The 16,519-nt window shown below is 44.7% G+C and overlaps 1 pseudogene; it reads right to left on the bottom strand.

Moving 5' to 3' along the window:
- Positions 1-1,663: 1,663 nt before the first annotated feature.
- Positions 1,664-6,945, bottom strand: LOC105528647 (annotated as a pseudogene).
- Positions 6,946-16,519: the final 9,574 nt, after the last annotated feature.

Here is a 16,519-nt window from a genome sequence, read left to right as displayed (position 1 = left end):
TATGGCATTCTAGAAAAGGCAAAAAGATAGAGACAGTAAAATGATCAGTGACTGCCAGGGGTTTGAGGGAAGGAGGAATGAATAGGTGGAGCACAGGGGATTTTTAGGGCAGTGAAATGATTCTGTATGACATTATATTGGTGGATACATGGCATCATATATTTGTCAAAACCGATAGAATGTATAACACAGAGTTTCCCCTAATATAAACTATGGACTTTGGTTGAAAATGATGTATTAATGTTGGTTCATTGATTGTAGCAAAGGTACCACTCTGCTTGATGGTGGTGGAGGCCATGTGTAGGGGGCAGGGGATATATGGGAACTCTCTGTACCTTCCACTCAATTTTGCTGTGCACCTCAAAATGCTCTAAAAAACAGTCTTTTTTTTTAAAGTTAGTTTTAAAAAAATCCCAGCTGAGTGTGTTTTTTCCGTGATTGATGTACACCTGTTGGACGCATGCTGAGCAACAATGGCATCATAATGATGATAAAGGAGAAGACATGAATCTAGCTAGCATAATCAAGACAAGATACAGAAGACAATGGGTCTAGCTAGTAAAAACAAGATCATCAATATCAACATCATATTACTGTGTCAAATAGTTTAGATTTGGCTGTGAGCTACAGAGACCCAAAATAAAGGTAGCTTAAACAGCAGCAGAGTGTTTCATGCTCACGTAAAATCCTCTATACTTGCCGGGCATGGTGGCTAACACCTATAATCTCAGCACTTTGGGAGGCTGAGGCGGGTGGATCACCTGAGGTCAGGAGTTCGAGACCAGCCTGGCCAACACGGTGAAACCCTGTCTCTGCTGAAAATACAAAAACATTAGCTGGGCATCTGGCGTGTGCCTGTAATCCCAGATACTTGGGAGGCTGCGACAGGAGAATCGCTTGAGCCCGGGAGGCAGAGATTGCAGTGAGCAGAGATCACACCATTGCACTCCAGCCTGGGTGACAGAGTAAGACTCTGTCTCAAAAGCAAAAACAAAACAAACCCTCTTTACTTTCATCTATAAAGTGGAGATGATTATTGCACTACCTTATTTGGTCATCGTGAGGATTAAATGAGCTAATGAATGAAAACTTAGTACAGTGCCTAGTATATTATGAATTTAACTTTTATTGCTGTTGTCATTATCATCCTTTCTCCTTACCTCCCACATTCACCTTGCACCACTCACTTTTTTGATTCTCTTATGCAGAAAAATAAGTGTTTAGAAAAAAGTGTTTAGTGATATGCTAATCCAGCTTTTGATTTATTAAAATGTTTATGGATCACCTTCTTGGTAGCTGGTTTTGGAGGATGTAATCACTGGGCAACCAGTGAGAGATTAGTGGTGAGAAGCAGGTGGTAAAGCAGCAATTTAGGATTTAGATCACTGAAGTGTCTCCCATGGGTGAACACTAAGATAGATGTTTTGCAGGATCTAGCATTTCCTTAAGATTATTTTACAATATCTATTGTCTATTTTAAATGAAGAGAGCATTTAGCTTCTGCCAAGCTTAAACATGCCTACATCTTTAGTGGTGGTGATCATGCATCCAAAAGATGGCTGGAGCCTGGGGCGACCCATTGCTCTTGGTAAGTGCCAACCTGAAGGGTTGACATTGCTGAGATCTTTTCAGGACAGCATTCTATGGAATGAGTGACAGCACGTCAGTTGTCAGCAAGCACCAGCCGCTTCCCCAGTTCCACAGCACAACCTAAACCACCTCTGGGGAGCAGAAACAATGAAGTGACTGAGCTTAAGCCTGAAATGACTGAGAAAATCTAGAACAAAATGTTATTTTCTGCCAGGTGCAGTGGCTCACTGGAAGGCCAAGGTGAGTAGATCACTTGAGATTAGGAGTTCAAGACCAGCCTGGCCAACATGGTGAAACCCATCTCTACTAAAAATACAAAAATTAGCCGGACGTGGTGGTGGCTGCCTATAATCCCAGCTACTTGGGAGACTGAGGCAGAAGAATTGTTTTTTCTGCCTCAGGGAGAAGGAGGTTGCAGGGAGGTGGAGGTTGCAGTGAGCCAACATCGTGCCACTGCACTACAGCCTGGGCAACAGAGAGACTCTGTCTCAAAAAGAAAAAAAAAAATTATTTTCTGCCACACAGCGAACAAGGGCTCAATCAGAGATTAAGCTGACCTATGGAAAAAATAAAGAAACGCTCAGTTATGGTCAAGGTGCCGTGGCTTATGCCTGTGATCCCAGCATTTTGGGAAACTGAGGCGGGAGGATCCTTTGAGCCCAGGAGTCAGAGACCAGCATGGGCAGCATAGAAGGCCCTGTCTCAAAAATAAATAAATAAATAAAATTAAAAATAAAAAGAAGAAAGCCTCACTTGAGGCTTGTGGACTACTGTGGCTGTGAGGATTTATACTCACCATGGAGTTAGGGTTTTTAGGAATAATCATAATATGAGCTGAAACTTGCTCAACTCTGCTGTGTGCCAAGCACTACGCTAAGTGCCTTCCATAAGGGATTCCATCTAATCCTCACTACAATCCTGGCAGGCAAGCACCATGACTCACATTTTACAGAGCAGGGAAATGAGGCTTACAGAAACAAAGCAATGCCCAAGTTCATGTAGGTATTGGATGAGGAGCTGGTTTCGCCTCCAAGATCTCCTTAGCCATACTTTCTCTTAAGTCTATCACTTTGAACGTATTTTGCCTTCTATGGTAGTTAATTTTAACATGCTGTACTTTTAACGACTTTATCATATTCATGAGAGCAGAAGCATGTGCAACTTATCTTTTAAAAATGTTTACTGAGGTCTAATTTAATACCATAAACATAAATATCAAATATAATGTAATCACCCAAATCAAGTATTTAGAACATTCTAGCACCAAATAATTTTCCCCTGAGTTCCATCCCAGTCAAAATAGTGCCAAGAGGCCAGGCATGGTGGTTCATGCCTGTAATCCCAACATTTTGGGAGGCCAAGGTGGATACACTGCTTGAGATCAGGAGTTTGAGACCAGCCTGTTGGCAACATGGTGAAACTAACCCTATTTCTACCAAAAAATACAAAAATTAGCTTGACGTGGTGGCGTGTGACTGTGGTCCCAACTACTGGAGAAGCTGAGGTGGGAGGACTGCTTGAGCCCAGGAAGTCGAAGTTGCAGTGAGCTGCGATTGTGCCACTGCACTCCCACCTGGGTGACACAGTGAGACCCTGTCTCAGAAATAAAATAAAATAAGACTGAGAGCGGTGGCTCACGCCTATAATCCCAGCACTTTGGGAGGCCAAGGCAGGCAGAACACAAGGTCAGGAGTTCAAGACCAGCCTGACCAACATGGTGAAATCCCCATCTCTACTAAATATATAAAAATCAACCAGGCGTGGTGGCATGCGCCTGTAATCCCAGCTACTCAGGAGGCTGGGGCAGGAGAATCGCTTGAACCCAGGAGGCGGAGGTTGCAGAAAGCTGAGATCGCGCCACTGCACTCCAGCCTGGGCAACAGAGTGAGACTATGTTTCAAAAATAAAGGAATAAATAAATAAAATTAAAAAAGGAAAAAACAGTATGTGTACATGCATATGGATGTATGTGCAGGTATGTGTAGATGAAAATCTATACAGCAGTTTATAATAGCGCTCATCACTGTGCTTCAGGACTCTGTTTAATTGACTTCCCACCCAACAATGAGGCCCTTAGGAGCACAGCTGTTGTCTTATTCACTTGGTGTTTGTGTATATATATGTATAGTATGTATATGTATGTATGTGTGTATATATCTGTGTGTGTATATATATACTTGGTAGGAAATGTCTCATTGATGACTCAGAGCTTACAAAATATATACATACACCTATACAAAAAACACTTCTGTCCCCTCCCCCATGAGTGGCTCCCCAGGAAGTAGGGGAGAGGGACATCAGGACAGTGCCTATTTTCTCAAAGACACCTCCTTCCTCTCCCCACATGTTCCCTGCTTCTAGTTCTAATTTGGGGGTCTCAGTGGCAGGCTCCTTGGAGAAGAAAGGAGTCCTCCCCAAGCTTTCACCCCATCTTGCATTGGGCTGCAGGTGTGGAGGGGCTCACTGAATTCTTCGGGACACACTCACCCCCAACCGCATTTCCCCATCCATCATCCATGCTGGAACCGCAAGTGCAGAAGTGGGTGGGGTGGGCCCAGCTGGTCTGGGACTGGCTCAGTGTGATGGTTGCATTCCCTGGAGGACCCCCCAGGGCTAATGTCGCAGAGTGCTGGCCTGGACTCCTCCAGCCCCCATCCCCATTTTGTTTAAAAAGGAAAGAAAGGAAGAAAGAAAGTGGGGGAGGCCAGTGGGGAGGGGATAGACATGGGGGAGAAACAAAGGTGGCCAGCTGGAGAGGGGAGCTCCTGGGCTCTCCCTGGCTGCCCCAGCATGGGGCTGAGCCTCAGCTGGATTCAGGGTCTGAGGAGTTCCCTGAAGAGTAAGAGCTGGAGCTGCTGCCCATGGACTCATCTTCATCCTCATCATACTCCTCATTCTCATCCCCTTCCTTGCTGCTTGACTCAGAGGAGTTCCTGCCATCCTCAGAGGAGTCCCCATTCTCATAGCCAGGCGTGGTGGCATGTGCCTGTAGTCCCGGCTACTCGGGAGGCTGAGGTGGGAGGATCACTTGAGCCTGGGAGTTGAGGCTGCAGTGAGCCATGATCGCACCACTGCACTCCAGCCTGGGCGACAGACAGAAACCCTGTCTCAAAACAAAAAAAACACATAAACACAAAACACCTTCTGATGAGTGTACCACAGTTGCTGGTTGCGGGGAGGGGTGAGCTTCTTGAGGATGTCTGACTTCTTGACATTCTTGATTAAGTTGAAATGATCCTTCCTGAAATGGGCCAGGTTTCACATGTTTTCCCCATCCTTGTCCTCATGGCCCTCATCCTCTTTATCATCCTCCTAGGACTCTGACTTGGACTGCAGGATCATTTGTCTGGACTCAGAGGAGTTCGAGTCCGCAGCTTGGTCATGCTCTTACATTTATCAGAGATGTGCTTTTTCTAGGCTGTGTGGTCCTGGGGACAGAGACCCTTAACCCAGGTGTCCAGATGCACCTTGTACACTTTTGCTGCTCATTGACCAGCTTTTTGTAGTGCTCCTTCTGGCTCCGGGAGATGGCTGCCAATTTCCATCCACCGTGCGCTCCATCTGTGGCAGGTGTTTCAGCTTTCTGGAAGAATTTCTGGTTCCGGTTCACGAGGCTTCTTGCTTCCTCCCTGGAATTTCATCATCTTGGAAGAGTCTGTAGCAGCTAGAAGTGCCCGCATCTCACTCAGCTCTCTCATCGCTTTTGGTCTTTGGCTGCCTTCTCAATTCACATCAGGTTCTCCTCCTTGTGATTCCAGGTCACCTCCATGAAAGCCGCTTTCGAGGCCTTCACCCGGTCGTTCTTGAAGCAGGCCAGGTAGTTGCTGATGATGCTCTGTTGCCAGATCTCCTGTGCTGTCTTGGGTGACTCAGGCGGCTTGCTGAGTTCCTGGCACTCTCTGCCCGGCTTGCTCTCTGGCCTCGTACTTGCCCTTCCCAGACAAGTCACTCCACCTTCGGGCCAGCATTCAGGCCAGCTTGCTCTCCAAGAACCCAGGCTGCTCCTCCTGCAGCTGCTGCCGCTTTTCCTGGGGGCAGATGAACATGGCCCACTGGGGGACAGAGACCCTTAACCCAGGGGTCCAGGTGCACCTTATACGCTTTTGCTGCTCACTGGCCAGCTTTTGTAGTGCTTCTTCTGACTCCGGGAGATGACTGCCAATTTCCATCCACCGAGAAGCCACGTGGGCTTCTCGGAGGCTTCCTTACCCTCTTCCTGGTCTGGCTTCTTGGAGCCCGGGCGGGTGGCTTGCTTCTTGTTGATGTTCAACACGCTCTCCTCCCACCGGACCTGCTGCTGCTCCTCCTGGGGCAGTCTCCTGAGAAAACGCAGCAGCTCCACCTCATAATCTTTTGTTTTCTGGTCACACTTAGGCTTCCTTCTCCTTCTGGGAGAGCAGCTTCCACTGCTGGCCCCATGGCATATTGCGCGCTCTGTGTTGAGCAGGTCCTTCAAGTTGGCCATGAGCTCCACAGTACAGTGAGTAGCTGTTCTGCAGTGGTTTGGTGGGTCGCCCATCAAATTTGTCCTTGAGCTGGTGTTCAGCCTTGGTGAGGGTGGACTTGATGGGGCCCTCCTCAGAGATGTTCGGCTCAGGGTGCTCCTGGATATAGGTCTGCATGATCTCCTTGTACTATTTCCACTGCTCCTGGAGCCTCATGAATCCATTTCAGTCTTTTTTTTTTTTGTCTGAGAGCTGAGAGCACTACTTCCCCAGAAAGTCCTTCACCTCCTTGTAGGGGCATCTGGCCACACTTTAAGATACACCTTCTTGGCCAGGCACAGTGGCTCATGCCTGTAAGCTCCGCACTTTAAGGGGCCAAGGTGGGTGGATTGCTTGAGCCCAGGATTCAAGACCAGCCTGAGCAACATAGTGAAATCCTGTCTCTACACAAAATGTTTAAAAATAGGCTGGGCATGGTGGTGTGTGCCTGTAGTCCCAGCTACTAGGGAGGCTGAGGTGGGAGGACCGCTTGAGCCTGAGAGGTTGAGGCTGCAGTGAGCCGTGATAGCCTCTCGAGTAGCTGGGACTACAGGCACCTACCACCGTGCCTGGCTGATTTTTTTTTTTTAATTTTTTTTTTTTTTTTTTTTTAGTAGAGATGGGGGTTTCACCATGTTGGCCAGGCTGGGTGACAGAATGAGACCTTGTCTCAGAACAAAGCCCAAAAACACACATACACTAAACTCTTTCTTCTGATGGGTGTACCACAGCTGCTGGGTCGGGGAGTTGAGCTTCTTGGGGATGTCTGGCTTCTTGGCATTCTCGATTAAGTTGGGATGATCCTTCCTGAAATGGGCCAGGTTTCATTCAAACTCTGTTTCTGTCTTGGAAAGTCCTGCATGTATTTCATTTTCATCTTCTCGGAAAACTCCTTTTATTTCTTGGACAGAATCTTGGTGAAGTCCAGGTTACTTATCTCAGGGTGGAGTTTTGCACACTTGGCCTGCGTCTCCGTAAGGAAGTGGAAATAAGAGATCAGAGACTTCTTTGGGAAGTCTGGGTGTTGTTTGAGTTTTTTGAGTTTAACCTTTTTAAGGATTTTTAACATGTTTCTGGCCTTGAGGATCAATTCTGTCAAAGTGCACAACTTCCTCACCTTGTTATAAATTTTCACTCATTTAGGCCAGGCACAGAGGCTCATGCTTGTAATCCCAGTACTTTGGAAGGCCAAGGTGGGAGGATGCTTAAGGCTGCGAGTTTGAGACCAGCCTGGCCAACACCCATTTCTCACTCCATCTCTACAAAAAAAATTTGTTTTAATTAGCCCTGTGTGATGACTCACACCTGTGGGTCCAGCTACTCCAGAAACTGAGGCAGGAAGATTGCATGAGCCCAGGAGTTTGAGGCTGCAATCAGCTATGATCTTATCAGTGCACTCCAGCCTGGGTGACAGAATGAGATCCTGTCTAGAAAACAAAACAAAGCCAAAAAGAAGAAGAAGGAGAAGAAGAAGAAAAAAGAAATCTCTACCTATTGAACTTGTCATGTCTCCAGAAATCTTTAAATGCTACTTTGTCCCCATATGTGATTAGGTGGTTTTGAACTTGTAACTGTTATTGGTTGGAAGGCTATTCTTCATGCATTCCAGCAAAGTCAGCATGTCTTCCTGGGACCAGTGGTCTTGGCCTTTGAAGGTGGCCATTTCCAGGTCAGTGGGGGATGGGCTCTCTGTTCATCCTCCAGTTGTCCAGCCACCTCCTTGGTTGTGCTGGCGGCAACCCAGAGTCAAAGTCACTTTGCCCTTTAGAAGACATACCAGTCCCTGCTCAGGCAGGCTGAGAGTTGAGGGGCTTTCTATCCCTCGCCACCTCCCAAAGGGGAGGGAGGGACGCAGGTCCACACAGGTCCGTCTCAGAGAGACCCAGCCAAGACCCTATTAGACTTAATGGATCTGTGGGTATGACAGTGTGCCCCTCCTCTTTTTCCTAACTCTTACCCCAGCTCCTGCAGTCCAGCTCAACAGCATGCACCCTCCCCTTCCCACATGAAAACTGCTCCCAACTCCTGGTGTATAATACTCAGTGAATGTTTGTAGAGTGAATGAATAAATCATTCATCGTTTTTACGTGTTTATTGCTTTTTTTTTGAGACAAAATCTCCCTCTGTCACCCAGGCTGAAGTGCAGTGGCACCATCTTGGCTTGCTGCAACCTCCGCCTCCTGGGTTCAAGCAATTCTCCTGACTTAGCCTCTTGAGTAGCTGGGACTACAGGCACTTACCACCATGCCTGGCTGATTATTTTTTTTTAATTATTATTATTATTTTTTTAGTAGAGATGGGGGTTTCACCATGTTGGCCAGGCTGGTCTCGAACTCCTGACCTCAAGTGACCTGCCCACCTCGGCCTCCCATAGTGCTGGGATTACAGGCATGAGCCACCAGGCCTGACCTATTGTCTATTTTTATATCTTTTGTGAAATGTTACTTCTGCCCTTTTAAAATTGGATTAGTTGTCTTTATTATTGAATTACTTGTATATCCTAGATATAAGTCCTTAGTCACGAGTATGTTTTGCAAATATTTTCTCCCAGTCTGTAGCTTGCCTGTGAATTTTCTTTTCTTTTGTTTCTTTTTTTTTTTTTTTTTGAGACAGAGTCTCTCTCTGTTGCCCAGGTTGGAGTACAATGGCCCAGTCTTGGCTCACGGCAACCTCCACCTCCTGAGTTCAAGCAATTCTTGTGCCTCAGCCTCACCAGTAGCTGGAACCACAGGCATGTGCCACCACGCCTGGCTAACTTTTGTATTTTTTGTAGAGACAGGATTTCACCGTGTTGGCTAGGCTGGTCTTGAACTCCTGGCCTCAAGTGATCCACTTGCCTTGGCCTCCCAGAGTGCTGGGATTATAGGCGAAAGCCACCGTGCCCGGCCACCTGTGCATTTTCTTAATTGTCTTTTGATGAGCAGAAGTTTTTAATTTAAACAAATTTCAATGTATCAAATGTTTCTTTTGTGATTTTGCCTTCTGAACCTTAGAAACTCTTGCTTACCCTTGAGTCCTGAAGATATTCTTTCATATTTGCCTCCAAAAACTTTATGATTTTACCTTTTATTTACTAAAGACATTGTTAGAGGTACACTGACAAATATTTTTATATTTATTTATCATTCACTTTTTAGGTTTTTTTGAGACAGAGTCTCGCTCTATTACTCAAGCTGGAGTGCTGTGGTGTGATCACAGCTCACTGTCTGTACAAAAAAAATTTTTTTAAGACATGTAAAATAAAAGAAATTGGTTATCTATCAGTGAATCTGCTCTGTTCATCAGTGTGGATTATTGAGGGAAACTTTTATGAATGACTCAGTTTTGCTCACCTCCTATTATACCCAATCAAAGCTGATAAGGAAACTGGAAAGGTAAGATCATTTGAATTAAAAATTTTTTTTTTAAATTTCATTTCCTTTTTATATATGTTTTAAGGCTAGTCAAGTGGAGCAATGGGAATGGAGAAGGAACAAAGATAGCTGTAACTGGTTGTGATTGATTAGTTGTAAACACCATTGCACTCAGATCAGCCTTGAATTTATTTGGACCAGTGGTCTCCAAGCTATCAGTAAAAAATGTTGAGTGCATGCTCCTCATATATGCATATTCGTTTATTTAGAAATTATATATGAGGCCGGGCGCGGTGGCTCAAGCCTGTAATCCCAGCACTTTGGGAGGCTGAGATGGACGGATCACGAGGTCAGGAGATCGAGACCATCCTGGCTAACACAGTGAAACCCCGTCTCTACTAAAAATACAAAAAACTAGCCGGGCGAGGTGGCGGACGCCTGTAGTCCCAGCTACTCGGGAGGCTGAGGCAGGAGAATGGCGTAAACCCAGTGAGCTGAGATCCGGCCACTGCACTCCAGCCCCAGCGGCAGAGCGATACTCTGTCTCAAAAAAAAAAAAAAAAAAGAAATTATATATGGACTACTTCACTCATTGTGAACTTTAAAAATATATGGAATTTATTTTCTTTGCTTTTTTTTGTTTGTTTGTTTTTTGAGATAGGGTTTCTATTGCTCAGGCTGGAGTGCAGTGGCATAATCACAGCTTCTTGCAGCCTTAAACTCCTGGGTTCAGGTGATTCCCCCATCTCAGCCTCCCGAGTAGCTGGGGCTATAGGCACAGGCTGCCATGCCTGGCTAATTTTTGTATTTTTTGCAGAGATAGGACTTCGCCACATTGCCCAGGCTGGTCTCAAACTCCTGGGCTCAAGTGATCCTCCCACCTCAGCCTCCCAAAGCACTGGGATTACCAGGCTTGAGACACCACTCCTGACCTGGAATTTGTTTTTTAAATGCAATTTTAAAAGAATAAAATAAAGATAAAAATATTTAAAACTTATTTTAATTTATTGTTAAGGCTACACCAGTTATTTCTTCTTCTCTGTAGCTCGTGTGGAATTCATCCTTTGAGTAAGAGAAGAATCAGCTTTGTGATTTTCTTGTTGTCATCTTGTGCTTACATTCCCGGTTTATCTTCAATCAGCAGCTTTGCTGTGGGAATCTTCAGAGGTTCATTTTTCTTTACATGAAAGTCGGTTTTATTAAAATTGAAGGATAGAATCTATAAATCCACATACATGGGAACACAGTAAAGTATGACCAAAGCAGATATCCTAGCTGGGTTACCCCCACCCAAAGTGCAGGCCAGTGTAAGGTCTTCTTTGCAGATAGTTCATTTGGGAATACAGTCACAAGGAATAAAAATGCAGGTCAGGGGAGTGAAACACAGGATGGAAAACCCATACAAGAACCTGTTCCCAAGTTGCCCCTCCATGACCCCAGCTAAGGGTGATTAGTGCTCTATCTCACTGGGATATTTTGGGGAGCCTCACAGAGTTCATTTCAGAAATATGTGTCTGTAGGACAAAAAAGAAGCATTTATCCATCAGCTCCTGTGTCCCATTGGTCAAGAATGGCTTCATGGGCATAAACACTCCTGCTCTTCTTGCTTACTCAAAGGGGATTCCCAAGTCCCAGAGCAGAAGAGTGAGATGTACAGTGAGGCCCATATTAGTGCCAGCATGATACTGGTCCCACTGCAGTGGCTGGAGCTGACTCCCTACACTTAGTGGGCCAAGAAAATTTTGAAGAGGTGCTCAAGAAGTGTCCGACACAGCAGATGAACAACAATAACAAAAAGTGTGCATTTTCCAATCCTTAAGCATTGTGGAACTCTCTCTGAGTACCTCCTCTACCACACATGCTATATGGTCATTTGGGTACTGAGCTTTATTTATTATTTTCCATGTTTTTCTTTTTTAAACTTCTTTTTACTAAATATAAATAAAAGTTATAATGACTTATTGCCTTATTCCAGTGGAAATCATTCCATATCCATTGGGGGTTTAGACTACCAAGAAAAATATTATAGAGGAAGTAAGTTGCTTCTGTTGAAAAAAAAATTTAAGCAGTGCGATCCTAAGCCAAAAACATGAAGATTTTCTAGTGCTTGTTAATAATGTTTTAAAGCCCAATATTTGGAATGGTTTATGTCTTTGCATTACCTTGTTAGTATGGATGATGGGGTATATCAGAATACAATCTAAACATTTATCATATACAGGAAATAATAACTGCTATTCAAAAATGTTTGTAAAAGGCAAAACAATCTAGATCTTGTAAGTTTGGGCATCAAGCCAGACCATCAGAGGGCAATTTTCTTGGATTGCTTTGGCCCCTGAAGGAGCCCTTTTATTAGATTATGATTTGGCATGATCCTCATGGCTTGCATTGAAGGAACCCGTAAGAAAGAGCTGAAGCTAACTCGCTGTTCCATTTTCTTTAGGGATGTTTTTGGAGCTATATACATGACATTAGCCAATACCCCTTGACTTTCTCCTGAGGACTGGTACACTGATATATAATTAGTTAAAATATGCTTTAATCTTATATTCAATGGGCAAAGTTACTTTTTTTTTTTTGAGATGGAGTCTCGTTCTGTCACCCAGGCTGGAGTGCAGTGGCATGATCATGGCTCACTACAAACTCCACCTCCCGGGTTCCAGTGATTCTCCTGCCTCAGCCTCTTGAGTAGCTGGGATTACAGACACCCACCACCATGCCTGGCTAATTTTTGTATTTTTAGTAGAGACAGGGTTTCACCATGTTGGTCATGCTGGCTTTGAACTCCTAACCTCATGATTCGCCCGCCTCGGCCTCCCAAAGTACTGGGATTACAGACGTGAGCCACCGCACCTGGCCAGTTATTCTTGAAAATAATTGTGTTTTCGATTTTCCTTTGTCCACCAGGAAGTTTAGTGTTTAGCTCGCCACCTACTTTTAATAAATGTGGAAGACTGAAGAGCATGCATTTTAGTGCACTAATACTTTATTGGCTTTATCTTATTATTGGATCCTTATTTTCCTACTCCATTATATTTTTAAGTAAGAAAAAATCTCATGAAATTGTATGCATTCTTTAAAAGCAGCCTCAATTCTGTTTTGTAGTTAAACTAGGCATAATTTAAAAAATAAAAATACCATTTAGATGTCCTGAAATCCATATGAATAACACAAATCTAAGTGGTTGTGACATATTTTAAAAACTTAAAATCACTGGAAAATCTAGAGCCTACTAACATTTACATACAGTGATATTTTCTCTTTACTCTCAAACTTTTTTTTACTTGTTGGAGCCAATTAAATAGCATTCCTTGATTCCCTTCCTAGTTCAAAACAATTGATCAATAAGATATGGGAGACAAACAAATGGAGATGAAAATGTCATCTCTGTCACTGATAAAAGGGACTGGAAACATGACTTCAGAACTGTGACCCAAAAGGCTTGGTAACACTCCACTGCCATTAATAGATTTTCCCACCAGGGTCTGGCATAGATGGATTTCAGGTCTTCCTAACAGAGCAGAGCCTACCTGGGCAGCTGATCACCCAGCAAAGAGCAGGCCCTAGTTCACCCTCTCTTTGGGTTTCCAGATTCCGAAGAACACATCCCAGTAGGGGCTGAGCTGCGCTGCTCACTTCTTCTCCCAAAGACACCAGTTAGAGAAGTTACTCCTTTCCTAGGGTTGGGAGGAAAAGGATCTGAGGCAGGAATGACAGCTGAGTGGGGTGTTTAACGGTTGCTGTTAGTATGGTGGGCATGACAGGTCTTGGTTGGACTGTCGTATGCATTGTAAACTCTTCAGCATCTCTGAATGGTGGGTCTGTCACTGAACCAAAATTGCCTCCACATATTTCCAAATGTACCTCAGTGCCCTCACAGGGTTGAGAAACTTGCTTTAGAGGAAGTTTCCTCATAGGAACAGGAAGTCTATGTCATATATGGGAAATGAGGGGGAAGGGGGTGACAGAGACGAAAGTTCCTTGCTAACAGTAATGTCTTTATTATTAACTTTCTGTGGGCTTTACATTTTTAAACGAATTCCTTAGAATGAGAGTGATGTAGCCGGGCACGGTGGCTTACGTCTATAATCCCTGTACTTTGGGAGGCCAAGGTGGATGGATCACTTGAGGCCAGGTGGTCGAGATTGGTCTGGCCAACATAGGGAAACCTCATTTCTCCAAAAAATAAAAAAATAATAATAATTAGCTGGACATAGTGGCACATGCCTGTAGTCCCAGCTACTCAGGAGGCTGAGGCATGAGAAGTACTCTAACCCAGGAGGGGGAGGTTGCTGTAAGCCGAGATTGTGCCACTGCACTCTAGCTTGGGTAACAAAGTTGAGTCTGTCTCAAAAAAAAAAAAAAAAAAAAAAGAGTCATGCAAGGTGGCCTCATTCTGGTCCTGCCTTGCATGCCCAACAAGAAAGGTCAGAGTGGCATGTAAGGAAGACAGTCAGCCACCAGATTCGCTTCAGTGGCTTCTAACGGTTAGGATAGGTATTCCTTTACATGTGATCTCAGGGACTATCACATGGGAGCTGCAGTCATTTGAACCTTGACAAAGTTCGCAACAGCTAAAGCAGAGGAAAAGGGCATGCATAGAAAATGTCAAGGGGACGCTTGAAGGGCAGGGGGTGAGGGTGAATCTAGACAAACAAAAAATAAAGATACTATCTGCCCCATGTGTTCACAATTTTAGCCATACAGAAGGACTAAAAGGTTAACATTTCCAATTGCCATTTTCACTCTGAATCCGTCACTCCTAGAGATCAAACAATCACTAGGAGGCAATGGGACCGCACGACTGGGGAAATGTACCATGCTACCTCTAATTATATCTTTGAGATAACTTTGAGGTATCGCCAATCTTAAAAGGAATCTCTGGCCATGTTTGCTGTGGATGACTTAAGGAAAACAGAGTAATAGAGTGAAATATAACAACCAAAGTTATGTTTTATAATTGATTTAGGGCTTTGGAGAGGGCAACACATCTGTCATTACTTTGCAAACACAAAGTGACTTACAAATAGAGCTGAAATCCCTGCTAATAATCACCTGCTGTTTATTTCCCTCTGACCATCTGCATTAGATCCACCTGTTGAAGGGAGCTCTTGTTTAAAACCTGTGTCCCACTGGATACCTAACTAACTAGAATCTCTAGGGGTGAATCCCTGAAACTTTCCATTCTAATAGTTCCCTCAGGTGACCTGTGTGCACATTGAAGATTGAGAGCCACTGTAATACAGGTAACTTTCTTCAAAGGGTGTACTGTGTGTGTGTAGGATGTAGGCATACCCTGTGCCTGAAGGACTTTAGAACAGCCATTCTTAGAAGGGGTGGAGTCTACACCATTACCTAGACAGCCAGAGTGGGATCAGGCTTTTATATCCAAGAACTTAAAGGACATGCTGGCAAGTGCTGTCAATTCCATCAGGGGACAGATTCCTACTGAGCCCACACAGGGGCAGTCCCTTTAAGGAGGGATTGGCCTCATGGGAGGATGTCTGTAGAGATGTCTGTGAAGGCTGGGTTCAAAGATTATAGAGTGGGCTGGGTGCAGTGGCTCATGCCTATAATCCCAGCACTTTGGGAAACTGAGGCAGGAAGATCACTTGGGCCAGGAGTTCAAGACCAGCCTGGGTGACATAGCAAGATTTTTGTCTCTAACAAAATTAAAAATTGGCTGGGCGCGGTGGTTAATCCCAGCACTTTGGGAGGCTGAGGCGGGCAGATCATGAGGTCAGGAGTTTGAGACCAGCCTGGCCAACATAGTGAAACCCTGTCTCTACTAAAAATACAAAAATTAGTTGGGTGTGGTGGCATGTGTCTGTAGTCCCAGCTACTCTGGAGGCTAAGGCAGGAGAATCACTTGAACCCGGGAGGTGGAGGTTGCAGTGAGCTGAGACCATGCCATTGCACTCCAGCCTAGGTGACAGAGTGAGACTCCATCTCAAAAAAAAAAAGAAAAAAAAATTAAAAAATAAAAAATGAACCCGGTGTGGTAGCGCCTGTTTGTAGTCGTAGCTACTCAGGAGGCTGAGACAGGGGAGGATGGCTTAAGCCCAGGAATTTGAGGCTGCAGGGAGGTATGATTATGCACCTACACTCCAGCCTGGGTGACAGAGTGAGACCCTGTCTCTAAAAAAAGATGGTGGAGTATAGCGAAGAGCTCTTTGGGTCCAGCTTGCCATGAAAGGAAAGGAACAGACATGATCCCCCTTTCTTCCAAGGGCCTACCGTCTAGAGCAGGGAATTGGGCAAGCAAGCGCCCACTCCCACAGCCAGCAGCCCCACTTCATGGGCAAGCCGTGGCAGGGCTAGTATTTACCCATACACAAAGGTGTGGCTATACGGGTAGTCAACACACTTAAATACTTTTGTAATGATTGGTCAATAACCATTGCCTCAATCCTTCCTTTCCTAAGGGGCCCCTCTATCCTGGCTACCCACTTGTTTCCCTCCTCCCTATATCCTATGATCCAGTGATGAAAGGTTAATACCAGGCACAGTGGAGGTACCCGGACCCCACACCAGCACTATGGCTGGCTTGTCTTCTGATTGGTTGGCGCCTGTGCTATACTGATGGTTAAATAGTTTGGATCACACCTGTAGGAAGTGGGTCACTAATTTCTGGCAATGACACTGAGTGGAAGTTTGGAACATTAGAGCCCTAGTAAACCCTGGACCGGGGGACCAGCACCCTTCCTAGGGGAAGCCTAGCAGACATCCTTCCTGGATTCTGAGGTCCCCTCAGGATTCCTGACATACCAAGGTAGGGAGAATGTCCTGAGAGACAAACAACAGACTCCCTTCCAATCCTAAAATGTGGGGCTGTGAGCTGGTTCTAATTCAATTTCAAAAACAAAGACATAAAATTTCTACTAACCCAGGGATCATGAGGCAATTCATACTGGTTAAATCAGCATAAGGAATTATTATTTTTATTAAATTACTATGTATGCCGCAGAAAGGTTGTGTTGCTGAAAACAGGAGCTGTTGTTTTCCTGGCCATTTGAAGTTCAGACTGCTAAGGTAGAAACTAAGGGTTTTTTAAATTTTTTTTTTTCTATTTTGTTCTCTGATATCACAAGT

This window comes from Mandrillus leucophaeus, unplaced genomic scaffold (genome assembly GCF_000951045.1).
Source record: "Mandrillus leucophaeus isolate KB7577 unplaced genomic scaffold, Mleu.le_1.0 Scaffold727, whole genome shotgun sequence".
Lineage (NCBI taxonomy): Eukaryota > Metazoa > Chordata > Mammalia > Primates > Cercopithecidae > Mandrillus > Mandrillus leucophaeus.
The sequence above is the reverse complement of the archived record's forward strand: the minus strand, read 5'-3'. Positions and strand labels throughout refer to the sequence as shown.